We start from the raw sequence: 19,452 nt of genomic DNA on the forward strand, positions 1-19,452 counted from the left end.
CATCTAATAAAGGACTTGTATCCAAAATACACAAAGAATTCTTAAAATTTATCAAAAAAGAAAACAAAGAGCTCAATTACAAAATGGGCAAAAGTTCTGAACAGACATATAACCAAAGAAGATATACAGATGACAAGTGGGCATGTGAAAAGATGCTCAACATCATATGTCATTAGTAGACAACAATGAATAACACTACACATCTACTGGAATGGCTAAAATCCAGAACACTGACAACACCAAATGCTGGCGATGATGTGGACCAACGGCAACTCTCATTCATTGCTGGTGGGAATGCAAAATGGTGCCGCCACTTTGGAAGTTTCTTACGAAGTTAAACACTGGCTTATTATCCAACCCAGCAATTGCACTTCTAAGTATTTACCCAAATGAGTGAAAACTTATGTCCACCCAAAAAAACCTGCACACAAATGTTTATACCAGCTTTATTCACTACTGCCAAAATTGGAAGCAACCAAGATGTCCTTCAGTGGTGAGTGGATAAACAAAGGGGTACATCCATACAACAGACTATTCTTCAGTAATGAAATGAGTTATGAAGCTATGACAAGACATGGAGGAACCTTACATGCACACTGCTAAGTGAGAGAAGCCAGTCTGAAACGGCTGCATATTGGATGATTACAGCTACAGGACATTCTGGAAAAGGCAAAACTACGGAAATAGTGGTTGTCAGGGGTTCAGGAGGAGATAGGGCATTTTAAGAGTGTTGTTGTTGCTAGGTGCCATCAAGTCGGTTCTGACTCATAGCGACCCTATTTACCATACTAGCTGGTCCTGTACCATCCTCACAATTGTTGTTATGCTTGAGCCCATCTTCGCAGCCACTGTGTCAATCCATCTCCTTGAGGGTCTTCCTCTTTTCTGCTGACCTTGTATTTTACCAAGCATGATGTCCTTCTCCAGGGAATGACCCCTCCTGACAACATGTTTTAAGAGTAGTGAAACTATTCTCCCTTATACTATAATGGCGAACACATGACATTATGCATTTGTCAAAACTCATAGGACCGTCCAACACAAAGGGGGAACACTAATGTAAACTATGAACTCTGTTAAGAATAATGCATTAATAATCTGTTCATTGTTTGTAACAAATATGCCACACTAATGCGAGACGTTGATAATGGGGGAAAGGTGGTGAAGGAGTATACGGGAACTCTGTACTACCTGCTCATTTATTCTGTAAACCTAAACCAAAACTGCTTTACAAACAAGTCTACTAAAAAATGAATAGGAATAAACGGATACTTTTTTTCCTTAGTAAACATTTAGAAGACTTACATGCAAGTAAGAGTTAGCAGCACGTATTAAACAAACCAACCCATTGCCATGGACTCGATTTCAACTCATAGCGACCCTACAGGACAGAGGAGAACTGCCCCATAGGGTTTCCAAGGAGCGGCTGGGGGATTCGAACCACTGACCTTTTTGGTTAGCAGCCTGAGGTCTTAACCACTGTGCCACCAGGGCTCCACAACACATGTTAGGAAGGTGCTAATTACAAATTACAGAAACCAAACAAAAACCAGTATTTGTACAACATACTGGAGAATATTGACCACAATTCTGGAAATTAAGTGTAGGCAAACCAAATCCCTCGCACCTACCAAGCACCACCATTGCTAAGCAAGGCTGTCAGTTACAGACTCTTCCTGCTGGGAACTTGGGTTTGCAACTAACTTCACACCTGCTGGAGCCTGGGCTGGATGGGTGGCATCCACATCCCCCAGCTGTGGAGAACCAACACCCGCCCCCACAGGATGCAGGCCATGTTGTCATGCTCCACTGCCAAACACGGGAGGGGACCCTGGTGAGGGACAAGGTAGGCAGGGCCCTGGGGAGAAGGAGCAGGTGACCCTCAACGGAAACAGAGGTGGGACCACCCCTTCCCACGGGTAAATGCTCTCTGGGGAGAGGTCTTCAGAGTGTCTCACATGGCCGAATGGGCTGCTCCCTCGGCCCCCAGCACTGGGAGGGGCCTGGCCAGGGAGCAGCCCACAGTTCCAACCCCAGGGTCTCTCAGCCTGCTGCAACCCTGGGAACGTGCCTCTCCTTCCCGTGTCTGTTTCATGTGTGAGATGAGTCCTGAACTCGGTCCTCTGGACAGGTCCTTGATGGTGTGGGAATGCACGAGTCAAGTTCAAGCTATTTTAGAACCTGGTTTGGTCTCACTAGTATTCCTGACTACTCAAGAATGGAGCATGCAGCGTGCTGTCCGGATGCTTATGAAGTTTACAGAAGTAAATGGCAAGAGCAGTGAGGAGCTGCTGGACAGGCATTGCACCAGAGTTCTCACCTCCACCTCTGCCTCTACCCCCCTACCTAGGCCTCCTCTCTCCCTCCCTCCCTCTCTCCCTCCTTCCTCCAGATCTTTGTCTAAAAGAAATAAGTGGAAATAAACTTCGGTAGAAGCTCTCCCATCCCATTCCCCTCTGGAACACCCCAGAAATAACCACTACTGTGAAATTGATATATACATCAACTTCTTAGGTCGGCAGTACGAATCTACCAGGAGCTCCTTGGAAACTCTGTGGGGCAGTTCTACTCTGTCCTTTAGGTCGCTATGAATCAGAACCGACTCAACGACAATGGGTTTATACATACTTTATATGTGTATACTGTATAAATCTAAATACATATTATATCCTATATATAAATATATATACTACATAATTACATACATACACATTATATATATATCATGTATCAACTTCCAATACATACTTTATATATGTATAAAACCAAAAAAATCCCAAGTATATAACTATAAATATGTATTATATACGAGCTCAGCTGCTAACAGAATCTACCAGCTGCTCCTCAGAAATACTATGGGGTAGTTCTACTCTGCCCTATAGGGCTGCTATGAGTCAGAATCAACTCTATGACAATGGATTATATATACATATGTTTACTATATACACACATATATTTCATACTCGTACTAACTCGTACGTTTTTGTTAGGTGCTGTTGAGTCGGTTCCGACTCAAAGTGACCCTATAGGACAGAATAGAACTGCCCCATAGGGTTTCCAAGGAGCAGCTGGTGGATCTGAACTGCAGACCTTTTGGTTATCAGCCGAGCTGCTAACCACTATGCCGCCAGGGCTCCTTATGTATGTGTAATATATGAATATAAATACATATTATATCCTATATATAAATATTTTTAATTATGTATATTACATATGTATCATCTTCCTATACATATATATAATGTAAACAAATGCATATTATACCTTATATATATAGTACATAATTACATGTTTTTTATATATGTATCAATCTCCTATACATATCTTAATACTTTTACCGTATCAACTATACATATTGCTTTGTGTTTTTTAAGTTGACATAAATGGTGAAATTTATCCAAATTAATGTACATAGCTCTACTCAGTAATTTGGACAACCCTTAGGCATTCCCTTGTGTGAATATACACAACTGACTTCTGGTAGACATCCTGTGTCCACATTCCTGTGTACATGTGGAGGAGTCTACATTGGTTCACAGCCCCAGTTGCACACTGGGATCCCCTGGGAGATTTAAAAATGACTGTTGCCTGATCTCACCTCTAGAGATTCTGATTTAACTAGTCCAGAGTGCAGCCGGGACATCAGTTTTTTAAAACTATACAGTCAAGGTTCAGGCCAATTGCCCCAGGGCCTTGCTGCTCTTTGCGAGGTCCTAGGACCCAGCAGCATCAGCATCACCTGGGGGCTAGTTAGAAATACAGAGTTCCCAGGCCCCACCCAGTCCTGCTGAATCAGAGCCTGTGTTTTCACATGATCCTCCGGTGATTCGTGGACACACAAAATGTGGAGAGAGAAGGACGGGACTAGGGCGTGTACCTGGATATGGAATTGTTGTACCGTAGGGCATACACGCCTTCAACTTTACCAGTTAGTATCGGATTTCCGCCAATTTATAACATTCATACTTTTGATCACCAATCAGCACAGAGCATCTGGAAACGAAGGAGAACTCTGGTTGCGCTACACAGAGAAGAACATATACAGAAACTCAAATCTAGTGTTGACAGGAAGGTGTGCATACTCCTTCGTAATCCAAACACATGGAAACATTCTGTTAGTTTGTGAAATGTCGATGTGTATATGGAAGATTAACTTTGTCCAACCCACTGAAGTTAAAATGGCTCTTTGCCATTGGGTCAGGATTTTGCCATCAGGGATAATAGGCTCTAAAATCTATCACTTTCATAGAGTGTATTTTTTCTTTGTTGTCATGGCATGGTATGATTCCTCATTACGCCAAAGCTGACCCTACCAGGGCCTTAGGGCACCCTTACAGTCAAGTCTTCTTCACCCTGGTTCTATGCAGAGGACCATTCCAACAGACTTCACAGATAGAAGACCCTGCCTTCCACAACCCCCCAAACCCAAATCATTCCCTATAAATTCCGTCACTAGGTGTTACCCAGGCATTTCTCTTTGTTTGGTTTCTTTTGCTTTTTAGCAACATGGAGAGACGTTTTGTCTGTGTGTGTGACTATTTCTAGGAATTGGTTCATTCTGGGAATGCATTTTCTTCTCAGTGGTGGCTCTTTTCAACATGATATGTAAACATCTTATCTGAAAGCCACTGTGTTCTGTAATATTGTATTTTCATGTTAAATGGTGAAATAACATCACTGGAAATAAGCCAAAAAAGAAAAGCAATCTCTCCATTATCTCTTGGTGTGCCCTGTGATTGGTTTCCCTTTCCAAGCCAAGGGTTTGGTCATGGTTCAATCATTTTTCCTTTAAAGGAATCATGTGCAAGACCCCAGAGACCCATTGAATGGCCATTCTCATGTACACCTCGTTTTGGTATAAATCCCTACAACCTTTTTTGATGAATGATTTCATAATACCTTTCAAATGTCTTAAAAAAATGTGCATAATCCCTGACCTAAAATTTCCACTTCTAGAAATTTACCCTAAGGAAATGACAGAGGATGTGCGCAATGATGTTTTCAAGGATGTTCTTTGTAGTGTTGTTTATGATAGCGAAATATTGGAAACACCCTAACTGTCCAGTAAAAGAGGACCGGCTGAGTTGTGGTACATTTAGGGATGATCCTGTGATATGGAGGTTCTAAAAAGTACACTGCTGAAACATATTCTTGATAGGAAAAGATGTCCAAACGAGATTCGATAGAAAGGACTCAGAGCAGTATGGAAATATAACTGTATTTTAAATATAAATATATGCATAGAAAGAAGCATGGAGGAATATATAGCAAAATGCCAAGTATTGTCTCTGGGGAAAGAAAAATGAGGGATTTTTAGACTTTTCTTTTTCTCGAAACTGTATTTTCTCGTTTTGTCTATACTAAACATGTAATACTTGGGTTAAAAAGTTATTTACATGCACAGAAACAAAGGTGAATCAGTGGCTACCGGGCACTGGGGGGAGCAGGGGATGGAAGTTATTGCTTAAGCGTTGCTGAGTTTCTGTTTGGGGAAATGAAAATGTTTTGGAAATAGATAGTGGTGATGGCCATACAACACGGTGACTGTAATTAATGTCACTGACTTGTGCACTTAAAAATAGTTACAATGGCCAGTTTTTGTTATATATATATTTTATCACAATAAAATTTAAAAAGTTATTTATAAGAAATATTTTCTTCTCCTTTATGTTCCAAGGAAACCCTGGTGGTGTAGTAGTTAAGAGCTACGGCTGCTAACCAAAAGGTCAGCATTTCGAATCCACCAGGCGCTCCTTGGAAACCCTATGGGGCAGTTCTACTCTGTCCTATGGGGTCGCTATGAGTCGGAATTGACTCAACGGCAGTGGGTTTGGTTTGGTTTTGGTTTATGTTCCAAACTCAAAACACTGTCTTAGTAAGAACTTTTTTTAACGTGTTGAAGTATTTTCATAAAAAATTCTTTCCAAAAAAACCCCAAACCTGTTGCTGTTGAGTTGATTCCGATTCACCAATCCTACAGGACAGAGTACAACTGCTCCCACAGGGTTTCCAAGGAGTGGCTAGTGGATTCCAACTGCTGACCTTTTGGTTAGCAGCCGAGCTTTTAACCACTGTACCACCAGAGCTCCAAAATTCTTTCAAGGGTATAAAAATTTAACCTTATTTTCTTTTACATTTGGCTAATTGCTTCATTTGAAATTACAAAATGACATGAAGCTGAGTCGTTTCTGTATCCTTTTGTGATACGATCTCCACTCTCTTGCCCTCTGTTTAAGAGAAGAATGTTGAAAGCAAAATATGGCCATTCAGTAAAGTAAATGAAGTGTTCCTTTCCTGACTGGTCCATGGGCACCACTCTTTCAGGTCTCCTCTAACGATGCTACGGTGGAGATCAGTTTGCGAGAGGTAAGGCCAAACTCCTGAGTAAAGCTCCTTAGTTCCCTGGGGCCTTGCTGTCCTCCTGGGTATTATTTTCAGCCATGCCCCCACCCCTTCATCCTGCAGCCACACACCTGCCAACTCCTGTGACTGTGCCCACACACTACCCACTGCTTGAAGGACAAACCCCTTCTTGTATGCTGCGATGGTTGTTTTTTTTCTTTAATTTACTGTGCTTTAAGTGAAAGTTTACAAGTCAAGTCAGTCTCTCATACAAAAAATTAGACACGCCTTGCTATGTAACCCTAACTGGTCTCCCCCTAATGCGACAGCAGACTCCTCTCCACCCTATATTCCCCATGTCCATTCAACCAGCTCCTGTCTCCCTCTACCTTCTCAGCTCCCCTCCAGTCAGGAGCTGCCCACATAGTCTCATATGTCTACTTGAGCCAAGAAGCTCGCTCCTCACCAGTATCATTTTCTGTCTTATAGTCCAGTCCAATCCCTGTTTGAAGAGTTGGCTTCAGTAATGGTTCCAATCTTGGGCTAACAGAGGATCCAGGGGCCATGACCTCTGGGGTCCCTCCAGTCTCAGGTGGACCATTAAGTGTGGTCTTTTAATGAGATTTTGCGGTCTGCATCCCACTGCTTTCCTGCTCCATCAGGGATTCTCTGTTGTATTCCCTGTCAGGGAAGTTTGTGATGGTTAATTTTATATGTCCACTTGGTTAGGTCATCGTGCCCATGTGTTTGGTCAAACACTAGTCTTGGTGTTGCTCGGAAGGTATTATGTTGATGTGTCTAATATTTCCAATCAGTTGGCTCTAAGTAAAGAAGACTGCCCTTGATGATGTTGGTCGGCCTGATCCAATCACTTGAAGAGCTTAAGAGCAAAAACTGAGAAGGAAGAAGAAAGAATTTTCAGAGAAAGAAGGAATTCTGCCTCAAGACTAACACAGAAATCCTGCAGGAGTTTCCAGCCTGCCCGGCCTACGAATTTTGGACTTGCCCACCCCCATAATCATATGAGGCAATTCTTTAAAATCTCTCTCGTGTGTGTGTGTGCGTGCATGTGTGTATACAGACAGACATACATGGATGTTGCAGCACAGATGGCATTTATTAGGGTTTCAGTGAGTGTGTTGGGGGCCCAGCTGCCAGCTTGTGGTCTCAGTTTGTATGAGTTTCCTAGGATTGCCATAACAAAGTACCACAAACTGGGTGGCTTACAGAACAGAGATTTATTCTCTCACAGTTCTGGAGGCTAGAAGTAAGTACAAGTCAACATGCTGGCTGGGCTGTGCTCCCTCTGTCTTGTCTCTTCCAGCTTCTGGTAGTCTTGATGTCCCTTGGCTTACAGATGCACCTTCACCCAGCCATCCCTTTTCTGCTGTCTCTTCTCTGTGTCTGTTCTCTTCTACAAGGACACCACTCATGTTGGATTAGGACCCATTTTAATTGATAACACCTTTAAAGACCCTATTTCCAAGCAAGATCACCTTCACAGGTGCAGGGATTAGGACTTCAACACATCCTTCAGGAGGACACAATACAATCCATAACACAGCTCACCCTTCAACTCTATAGAGAGTCTGGCACAACCTCCCTGGTGCCTTCCCTGGTCCATTATATCTCAGCAAAGCTTTCCTGTTTCTGTCCCACCACACTATCACAGAAGGGGGCTTGGGAGCCCCAACAAGGTTCCATAGGCCCTGTCTCCTTCCATGACTTTCACTATGAAGTAGAAAGAGAGGGAAGCACCAGAGTGAGCCCCAGCTGAGATGTCACCTTTGGCTATGTTTAGGTGTGCCATATTCAGCCTCCAGGTAGTGGCATGGCTCAGAGCCTGTCACCCAACCTTACATCTAAGCCTTGTTTACCTCTTCTATAAAACAAGAACCTGTGTAGAATCCAGGGCCTAAGGATGACTCCAAGGTCCCTGGGTGGTACAAAGTTTCTGCTCAGCTACTTACTGAAAGGTTGGGGGTTCAAATTCACCCAGCAGCACCTGGAAGAAAATGCCTGGTGATCTACTTCTGTAAGATACAGTCATTAAAAATCCTATGGAGTTCTACCTTAGAAACATGTGGGGATGCCATGAGTTCAGGTCGGCATCTTAAGATGTCTCCAGTAGGATGAGGACTAAGATTAACTTAACTCAATTAAGAGTGACTGGACATTTACTTTGTAAATGTACTAAGGGGATTGAGAGGTGACCAAGACAAGGAAAGGTGATGAGAACCTACTGAAGGAGATAGCCTTGGGCACACCCCAAGGAGCAGAATTAAGTCTCTGTTATTCCAGCAGGAAGTGGAAGTACAGAGATGTAGCAGATGATCCCAGCCAGGAGGAAGGGAGACAGCTTCCCCAGGGAAGGTTTGAGCTGAGTCTGGATTAAAGAGAAGGATTTTGACATAAGAGGAATGAGTCCCTGTGTGGTACAAATGGTTAAGTGCTTGGCTGCTAACCGAAAGATTGGAGATTCTAGTCCACCATAAGTGCCTCGGAAGAAAGGCTAGGGGATCTACTTCTGAAAGATCAGCCATCGAAAACCCTATGGAGCACAGTTCAATTCTAACACACATGGAGTCACCGTCAGAGTTGACTTGTTGGAAACTGGGAGGCAGGTAGACAGGGTGACAGAAGCAGAGAAGCTTCTGAATTTAAGACAATAGCTTGAGCCAGCTTCATTCTCATTAAAAAAAAAAAAAAAAAAAGTTGCCAATGAGTTGATTCCGGCTCATGGCAATCCTATGTATACAGAGAAGAACTGTCCTCCATAGGGTTTTCATGGCTATGAGCTTTTGGAAGCAGATAACTGGGCCTTTCTTTCAAGGTGCCCCAGGTGGGTTCAAACAGCCAACCTCTGAGTTAGTAGTCAAGTGTTTAACCATTTGCCCCAGCCAGGGAGCCTTTTATACCCACAGAAGCACAAAATATCTGATATATTCAGGAAGAAGTAAGAACTTAGGTGTGCCTGGAAGAGAGGGCCTAAGGGTGAGCACAGGAAATACGAGGAGGGAGATGAAAGATGACGTCAAATCAAGGAGGACCTTGAGTATCTTGCTAAGGAGGCTAGACTTTATGATCTAAGAATTTTAGAGTCACTGGAAATGTCTGTGGAATCAAAAAACTGTTTTAAATTACACCAAGCCCAGCAAGCTTGGGGATCTAAAAAAAAGAAGGGGAAATTTTATTGGGATCCAGAATACCATTATTTGGGTTCTGATTCAACCATTTACTAGATGCAAACATTTATTCCTCTGGAATGAGTTTGCTTTCTCTCCGGGTAATTAAATGAATGCTACAGGAATAGAAAAAGTCAATGAGATAATGTGTGAGAAAACACTTTGCCAACAATAACACACTGCAGAAAAACAATGCATCAACACACTGGGTTTTGCAGTGCAAACTCTGCTAAAATGAAATAAACAATCCATTATCACTGGGGCAGCCTCTTCCTCTAAGCACAGAAGTCTGATTTATCACTTTATTTTAAGAAGCTCTTGGAGGCGCTTCTGTCAGATGAATCATGAGCCACTGAAGACAAGTTGTTTTGTTTTCAAGCCTCAAGTCCAATTGTTTTGAAAATATCTGTGTCATTCCACATTTCATTGACACCCAAATGGTACACCCTTGCAGCACAAGGGAAAAGAAAGAAGCCATTGCTCTCTGAAGTCTCTTATTTGTAACCTGGATTACATGTGTGACACCCAAACGTTTGGAGGTACCTCAGTGGTGCAAGCAGTTTGCGCTTGACAACAACGTAAAGGTTGGTTGTTCAAACTTACCCAGCAGTGCCATGGAAGAAAAGGCTGGTGATCTCGTTCCTTGGAGATTACAGCCAAGAAAGCCCTGTCGAGTGCAGTTTTACTGTGTGATACATGAGGGCACCATGAGTCGGAATCGACTGGATGGCAACTAACAACAATAACCCAAAAGTTTTACAAATGCCACATCAGTAAATGGAAACTAAAAAAAAAAAAAGAAGGAAAGGAAAGCATCATACATCAGGTTATAGGGTTTCACTATTCAATGTACTGTGTATGTTGGTGGGGATGCTGGAAGCTCCAAGTGGTGGGTGGGAGGAGGGTTGAAATTCTATTTACATTTCCCTGAAACAGGATTGTGACCAAGTAGAATGCCACTACTGCCAGGAAAATATTAGATATTCCAATCAGGCAAAAGGGTAATGCATTACCGAAGACATACTGTGCCTTCATGAAATGGCTCACACACGCAAACATCCTGTTCCAGGAGCCTTTCTGGAGGAATGAACAAAAGCAAGATTAAACAAGAGCCAAATTGGTGATAATATAAGGCCTGACTGTCATTTTTCTTGAACAATATCAATGTAAAATATTGGCTTCCGGATAGAAAAACCACCCTTGGTTATGAAAAAAAACCAAAAAAAAAAAGTAACTCTAAGCCATATCACAATTCTAATGAGGTCTTTGTTTTTAAAAACAGGCAGTGGGCAAGTCTGCCAATCTGCCATCAGACACTCATAAGCCTGCAAAAATAAGATTTAACACTTCCTTTCTCCCAGGGCCAAACTTTACATTTATAAAGCAGGCCCAATAAAGAGAACTGACTTGAATCTGGGCAATGCTTCACTCCCGTTGGCATTGAGTTGATTCTGACTCATAGTGGCCCTAAAGGGCAGAGTAGAACTGCCCCATAGGGTTTCCAAGGAGTGGCTGGTGGACTCGAACTTCTGACCTTCGGGTTAACAGTCGTAGCTCCTAACCACTACGCCACCAGGGTTTCCAAGCAATGCTTCGCTCTGCTGCAAAAAAGCCCACCCTTTAGGCTCTCCCTAAACATTTTAATTTCCAGCTTACAGATGGTATTGTACAATTAGCACTTTGTCCAGAGAATGTAGTCTATATGATATGGATATTTTTTATATTTGTTGTTACTGGTGGCCTAGTATATGGTCTTAAGTGCTTAAAAAGAATTTGGATTCTCTAATTGTTGCGTGCAGGGATCTATGAATAACCATTGGATCAAAATTGGTAATTTATGTATAACTTTTCATGTCACTGATGTATCAATTACTGAGAAAAGCATATTTGAATCTCCTACTAAAGTAAGATTCGTCTGTTTCTCCTTGAAGTTCTCTTAATTTGTGGTTTGTGTATTTTGGGGCCATGTTATTAGGCATATACATGTTTATAATTACTGTATCTTTATCATGAATTTAACCTTTCTTCATTATGTAATGATCCTCAATTATGTCCAGCCATGCTTTCTGCCTGAAAGTCTATTTTGTCGGCTTTCTATTTCAATTTTTGTCAGCTTTCTTTTGATTAGATTTTGACTAGGTTTTTTTTTTTAGTATATCTGATTCCATCTATTTGTTGTGAAATGTTCTCTTTATTTGTTAGATGCTTTGGTAAACAGTACATAACTGAGTTTGGGTTTTTGTTTTTTTTTTTAAATCTAGTCAATCACTCTCTGTCTTTAAGCCAAGTTTGGTCTACCTAGAGGCACTGTTACCGATGTGATTTCTACCACCTTGTTTTTGTGCTTTCTATTGTCTTCGCTTTGTCTATGCTTCTGTATCCCTCCTTTCCAATCATCAACTGGATTCATCTATTTTTATTCAAAACTTCTTTTTTTTTTCTTTTATTGTTTTGGCTGTTAAACATTCTAGTTCTGTTTGTTTACTGATTAGTCTTTAAACAAAATCTAAATTTAATCACGAATTTTATACTTTCCCCAAATAATGTAAGGATTTTAGAAGACTTCAACTCTGATCATCTGTCTCTAATCTTACATGATAATACTGTCCAGTTTTTCAATTCTACCTTATTTTTTTATTCCTTATTTAGTCATTTTTTAGGTTGATTGGAATTTTATAGTCATTTCTCTTTAATCTGCCCTCATATTAACCAATTTTGCTTTTCCCATTTCCTTCTTATATCTCACTCCCTTCTTCTAAGGTCCATTTTCTTTGTTTGATTATTAAATCTTTTGGTATTTCCTGAAGTGAGGGTTAGTTGGCAATAAACTGTCACCCTTTGTTTGAAAGTACCTTTATTTCACCCTCAATTTACGTGATATATTAGAATGGATTCCTAATACATTGTATTGTCTTATGAATTTTGTTTTATTCACTTACAGACATTATTCTGAAGGCCCATCAGCTTCACCAGGCTGCCAAATGGGTCTGTGGCACACACACACACAAAATGATTAAGAGTCTAGCAGGCAGCTAGAGAGTTCTATGTCAGTTTCTCTCAACTCCATGGGAGTTTTCTTCGTGTTCTGTTTTTGCTGTTGGGAAATTTGCTGCCCTTGTAATTGTCATTACTGTATACATAACATGGATTTTTTTTTTTTTCTCTAATTGGTCTTAAAGTATTTTGTCTTTGGTGTTCTGCAATCTCACCATAATGTGATCAACCAGTTGCCACTGAGTCGATTCCGACTCACGGCAACCCCATGTGCGTCGGAGTATAACTGTGCTCCACAGGGTTTTCAATGGCTGATTTTTAGGAAGTAGACTGCCAGGCCTTTCCTCTGAGATCGCTCTGCGTAGACTCAAACCACCAACCCTTTGGTTAACAGTCAGATGTTTAACCATTTGTGACATCCAAAAATGCATAGTGATTGGTGTGAAATTATTTTTTATAAACTTATTTTTATTTTGTTGTACTTCCTGTATTTGCAGATTGATAAATTTTTCAACTATTTCTCCTCTTTCATTCCCTTTATTCTATCCTTTCTGGAACATCTATTGGATCTACATCAGACATTATCACTTAGTCTTTCCTATCTTTTAACACTTTTATATATTTTCCAGCTCTTTGTCTCTTTGCTACAATCTGTGTAACACCCTCATATCTATCTTTGTTAATTCATTCTTTGACCTTTTCAAACCAACAGTTTAGCCCATTTACTGAGTTCTTTTATATCAATGCTTTTTTTATTTGTTCCTAGGAGGTCTATTGCTTCTTGAAAATTATCTGTTCTTTCCCATAGTGTCTTGCTCCATATCTTTTTTGGTTCTTTTTATGTTCTAAATTATTTTTAGATCTCTTTACTTGGGTTTCCCACCACACATCTGTCAGTTTGATGTACTGTGATGGTTTGCGTGTTGCTGTGATACTCTGGAAGCTATGCCACCAGTATTTCAAATACCAGCAAGGTCACCCATGGAAGTCAGGTTTTAGCAGAGCTTCCAGACTAAGACATAGTAGGAAGAAGATAAGGCCCTCAGGTTGGAAGGTACTCAAAATTGGGCTGTGGAAGAGCTGCCTCCTCACAGTACAGTCAACCTTAGTGACATGGATAGAATAAAGCTTTCAGAACCTTCATTTGTGGATATGGCATGACTCAAAATGAGGAGAAACAGCTGAAAACATCCATTAATAATTGGAACATGGAATGTACAAAGCATGAATTCAGGAAAACTGGAAGTCATCAAAAATTGAATTAAACACTTAAAGATCGCTATCCTAGGCATTAGTGAGTTGAAATGAATGTACAGGCCATTTTGAATCAGCCAATCATGTGGTATACTATACCAGGAATGAAAAACTGAAGAGGAATGGGATCATGTTCATTGTCAAAAAGAAAACTTCAAAACCTATCCGGAAGTATAACACTGTCAGTGACGGGAAAATATCTATACGCCTAAAAGGAAGACCAGTTAATACAACTATTACTCAAATTTCCAAACCAACCACTAATGCCAAAGATGAGCAAATTGGAGATTTTTACCAATTTCTGCAGTCTGAAATTGGTCAAACATACAATCAAGACGCATTGATAACTAGTGGTGATTGGAATTTGAAAGTTGAAAACAAAGAAGAAGGACTGGTAGTTGGCAAATATGGCCTTGGTGATAGAAATGACACAGGAGATTACATGATAGGATTTTCCAAGACCAACGACTTAGTCATTGCAAATACCTTTATTCAACGACGACTATATACATGGACCTCACCAGAAGGAAAACACAGGAATCAAATCGACTACATCTGTGGAATAAGAATATGGAAAAACTCAATATCATCAGTCAGAACAAGGCCAGGGGCCGACTGCAGAACAGACCATCAATTGCTCATATGCAAGTTCAAGTGAAGCTGAAGAAAATTAAAACAGGTCCACGAGAGTCAGTATATGGCCTTGAGTATACCCCACCTGAATTTGGAAACCATCTCAAAAGTTGATTTGATGCACTGAACACTAATGATCGAAGACCAGATGAGTTGTGGAATGATATTAAGGGACATCATACATGAAGTAAGCAAAAGGTCATTAAAAAGATAGGAAAGAAAGATCAAAATGGATGTCAGGAGAGACTCTGAAACGTTCTCTTGAACATACAGTAGCTAGAGTGAATGGAAGAAATGATGAAGTAAAAGTGCTGAACAGAAAATTTCAAAGGGCAGCTCAAAAAGATAAAGTGTTATAATGAAATGAGCAAAGACCTGGAGTTAGAAAACCAAAAGGAAAGAACATACTCGGCATTTCTCAAGCTGAATGAACTGGAGAAAAAATTCAAGCCTCAAGTTGCGATACTGAAGGATTCTATGGGCAAAATGGAGCTCTGGTGGTTAAGCATTTGGCTGTTAACCAACAGGTGGCCGTTCGAATCCACCAGCCTCTCCTTGGAAACCCTATGGGGCAGTTCTGTTCTGTCCTATAGGGTTGCTATGAGTTGGAATTACCTTAACGGCAAAACATTTGGTTTGGTTTGGTACAGGCATAATACTGAATGACGCAGGAAGTATCAAAAGAAGATGGAAGGAATACAGAGTCACTGTACAAAAAAAGAATTGGTCGATGTCCAACCATTTCAGGAGGTAGCATATGATCAAGAACCAGTGGTATTGAAGGAAGAAGTCCAAGCTTCACTGAAGGCATTGGTGAAAAACAGTGCTCCAGGAATTGATAGAATACCAATTGAGATGTTTCAATAAATGGATGCAGTGCTGGAAGCACTCACTCATCTGTGCCAAAAAATCTGGAAGACCGCTAGCTGGCCAACCAACTGGAAAAGATCCATATTTGTGCCCATTCCAAAGAAAGGATATCCAACAGAATGTGATCTATAATATCACACGCAAGTAAAATTTTGCAGACTGTAATTCAAAAACAGTTGCAGCACTACATTGTCAGGGAACTGCCAGAAAGTCAAGCCGCATTCAGAAGAGGATGTAGAATGAAGAATATCATTGCTGATGTCAGATGGATCTTGGCTAAAAGTAGAAAATACCAGAAAGATGTCTACCTGTGCTTTATTGACTATGCAAAGGCATTCAACTGTGTGATCATAACAAATTACGGATAACATTGCAAAGAATGGGAATTTCAGAATATTTAATTGTGCTCATGGGAACCTGTACATAGAAAAAGAGACAGTCTTTCAAACAGAACAAGAGGACACTGAGTGGTTTAAAACTAGGAAAGGTATGCGTCAGGGTTGTATCCTTTCACCATACTTACTCAGTCTGTATGCTGAGCAAATAATCCAAGAAGCTGGACTGTATAAATCAGAATGTGGCATCAGGATTGGAGGAAGATTCATTAACAACCTGTGATATGCAAATGGTACAACCTTGCTTGCTGAAAGTGAGGAGGACTTGAAGCACTTACTGATGAAGACTACAGCCTTCAGTACAGATTACACCTCAGCATAAAGAAAACAAAAATCCTCACAACTGGACCAATAAGCAACATCATGATAAACATTGAAGTTGTCAATGATTTCATTTTACTTGGATCCACAATCAATGCCCATGGAAGCAAAAGTCAAGAAATCAAACCATGTATCGCATGTATAAATCTGCTGCAAAAGACCTTTTTAAAGTGTTGAAAAGCAAAGATGACACTTTGAGCACTAAGGTGTGTTTGCCCTAAGCCATGATATTTTCAACTGCCTCATATGCATGCAAAAGTTGGACAGTGGATAAGGAAGATCGAAGAACTGATGCCTTTGAATTATGGCGTTGGTGAAGAATATTGAATATACCATGAACTACCAGGAGAATGAACAAATCTGTCTTGGGAAGAAGTACAGCCAGAATGCTTCTTGGAAGTGAGGATGGTGAGATTTCGTGTCCTGTACTTTGGACACGTTATCAGGAAGGACCAATCCCCAGAGAAGGACATCATGCTTGGCAATGTAAAGGATCAGCAAAAAGGAGGAAGACGCTCGACAAGATGGGTTGACACAGTGGCTGCAACGATGGGTTCAAACATAAAAATCACTGTGAGGATGGTGCAGGACTGGGCAGTGTTTATTCTTGTTGTACATAGGGTCGTTATTAGTTGGAACTGACTCGATGGCACCTAACATCAACAACATTGTGGGTTTAATCATGATGTTGTTTCTGGTGAATTTTGGCCAAACTAGAATGTTTCTTTCTGTGTTTTATAATCTTGGGTTATGGAGTCATCTCCAGTGGCTCTTTATGGGAATCCTGTGAAGCTTGGGTTGAGGGAAGATTTTGTATTTGCTTCTTGGGGTGTCCATGCTTATTACTGGTCTATGACCACTTTTTAATGTTCATTTCTCAGCTTCAGGGTTGTAGAAACACATGGTGTGTGTGATGGGAGGACTCAGTTCCTGATTTGTGTAGGGATCTCCTGACGTTGCTTGATGTTTAAAATCCAAAGCTCTGTGTTGTAGACACTGGTCCGCCACCCTCTTCTCTGCACTAAGACTGCCATTTGCCAATATGAGAACATGCTCCTCTGCTCTCAGTTCCTGAGTCCCTGCATGGTGCAAAGAGTTAACATGCTCGCTGCTAAGTGAACGGTTGGCGATTCAAGTCCACCCAGAGGCACCTTGGAAGGAAGACCTGGTGATCTGCTTCCGAAAAATCAGCTACTGATAAACCCCGTGAAGCACACTTCCAGTCCAACACACATGGGGTTGCCATGAATCAGAATCCACTTGAGGGCAAATGTTCCTTGACTTTTTGCCCAGTTCAGCTGTGTACTTTCAAGGGTGTTAATTTTTATGCAGTATTTGTAGGTATTTGCAAAAGGGATGTTTTTAGGTCCTCTTGTGTTCCCTGTTTTACTTGAATTAGGAGTCCTCTCTGCATACATTTTCCTTTTTGAAATTTTTTTTACCATTTTCAATGCAGCCATCGCCCTAGCTCAGGCTATGCTCTACTTCATTAGTTTATTAATTAATCAATTGTTAAAAATTAATTATACATCCATCAACCCATTGACATCGAATCAATTCCGACTCATAGCGACCCTATAGGATAGGGTAGAACTGCCCCATAGAGTTTCCAAGGAGTGCTGAATTGTGTAATACCGTGTGAAAGAGTCAAAAAACTGTAAGAAAGAGTTCCTGTCCTCAACTTACTTGAGAATCTACAATTCTGTTGCATTATTTTATTTTAAAAAACACATGATTATTTTTGTTGGACTCTAAAAGCATCTCTGACATTCTGACATACCAAAAGATTTCTTAAAACTAAGCCATTCTCACCTCTTCTTGAGCTGGTTATCTAGTTTTGGAGTGATGCAGATATTTATTTTCCTTCATTTCTTTTCCTGTTCCTCTTCGTAGCTACTCCATGAGAACATTGCTAAAGCTCCTGTTTTAGAAGTGGAATGACTGATTTAAAAGTTTCCCTTCCTGGATTTTCTTTCTCTGCTCCCTCCTTAAGTGTCCCCAGTTTGGCCACTGGTCTACCAGTCTCCTCACTCCATAGTTATCCGTGGGCATTCACAAGTACACCCATGTTTTAACTACAACATACTTGCCTATGTTTGCCAAACTACCCTGTGATTCCAGGACTCTCTCCCAAATGCCAGCTCCAAATATAAAAATAAGAGCTGCATTTTTTTTTTTTTTTAGTTATTACTATTATTTTTTATATTGCAGGCTGTTTAAGCATTCACATGTATTGTCTTATTTAATCCACACAGCATCAAATGCAGTGTTGTTGTTGTTAAGTGCCATTGAGTCTGTTCTGACTCATAGCAACCCTGTGTACAACTGAATGAAACAATGCCTGGTCCTGTGCCACCCTCACAACCACTGTTATGCTTGAGCCCATTGTTGCAGCCACTGTGTCAATCCATCTCATTGAGGGTCTTCCTCTTTTTCACTGACCCTCTACTTTACCAAGCATGATGGCCTTCTCCAGGGACTGCTCCCTCCTGATAACATGTCCAAAGCATGTGAGACATAGTCTCGCCATCCTTGATTCCAAGCAGCATTCTGGCTGTACTTCTTCCAAGACAGATTTGTTTGTTCTTTAGGCAGTCCGTGGTATATTCAATGTTCTTCGCCAACACCATAATTCCAAGGCGTCAGTTCTTCTTCGGTCCTCCTTATTTATTGTCCAGCTTTCATGTATATATGATGTGACTGAAAATTCCCATTTTTCAGATAAGGAAATTAAGGAACAGCAAGGCTAAGACCTAGAACTAGTAAGTTGCAGAGGTTGGAACTCGAGTACTGTGATCCCTGATAAAGAACTCTTAAACACTACGCTTTTGGCCTCTTGGCCTCCCTGGTGAGTGTCCCACAAGTATCGTAAACACAACACATACCAAACCAAAATCATCTATCTTCACAATTTTCTTTCTACACTCATTAATATCTACCCAGCCACTCATGCTAAACAGCTATTTTCAATTCCATTCTTCCCTTTGATTTTCAAGAAAAACATTAAGCATCATTATCACTGTGGGGATGTAAAGATCAAGCACTGGGCAATGAAGCAGACTATTTAAAACATACCCTCCACCTCTCCTGTATTTAAGTCTTCTGTAACAATTTAACAAACGTATTCCATAACCCTATTTTCTTGTGTTTTTTCCTGGGTGTTTTAGCTCACGTAGTTTAGCAATAAGGAACCTTGGTGGAATAACGATTAAGTGCTCCGCTGTTAACCCAAAGGCTGGCAGTTCGAACCCTCCTGCCATTCCATGATACAAAGATGTGGCAGTCTGCGTCCATAAAGATTACAGCCTTGGAAACCCTATGGAACACTTCTACTCCATGCTATTGGGTCTCTATGAGTCGGAACTGGCTTAATGGCAATGGGTTTCCATTTTTTTTTTTTGGTCATCATTGCTGTTTTTAGGATTTCAGTATCAACTACTGTGTCTCACCCTGCAGCT

At 40.8% G+C, this 19,452-nt stretch overlaps 1 protein-coding gene across 3 annotated transcripts in view; it reads right to left on the reverse strand.

The window, feature by feature from the left end:
* Window positions 1–19,452, reverse strand: part of ERG (ETS transcription factor ERG) — a 154,301-nt gene that overhangs the window by 24,600 nt on the left and 110,249 nt on the right. The gene's annotated exons all lie outside the window — the stretch shown is intronic.

Source organism: Loxodonta africana, chromosome 2 (assembly GCF_030014295.1).
Source record: "Loxodonta africana isolate mLoxAfr1 chromosome 2, mLoxAfr1.hap2, whole genome shotgun sequence".
In the NCBI taxonomy this organism is placed as follows: domain Eukaryota; kingdom Metazoa; phylum Chordata; class Mammalia; order Proboscidea; family Elephantidae; genus Loxodonta; species Loxodonta africana.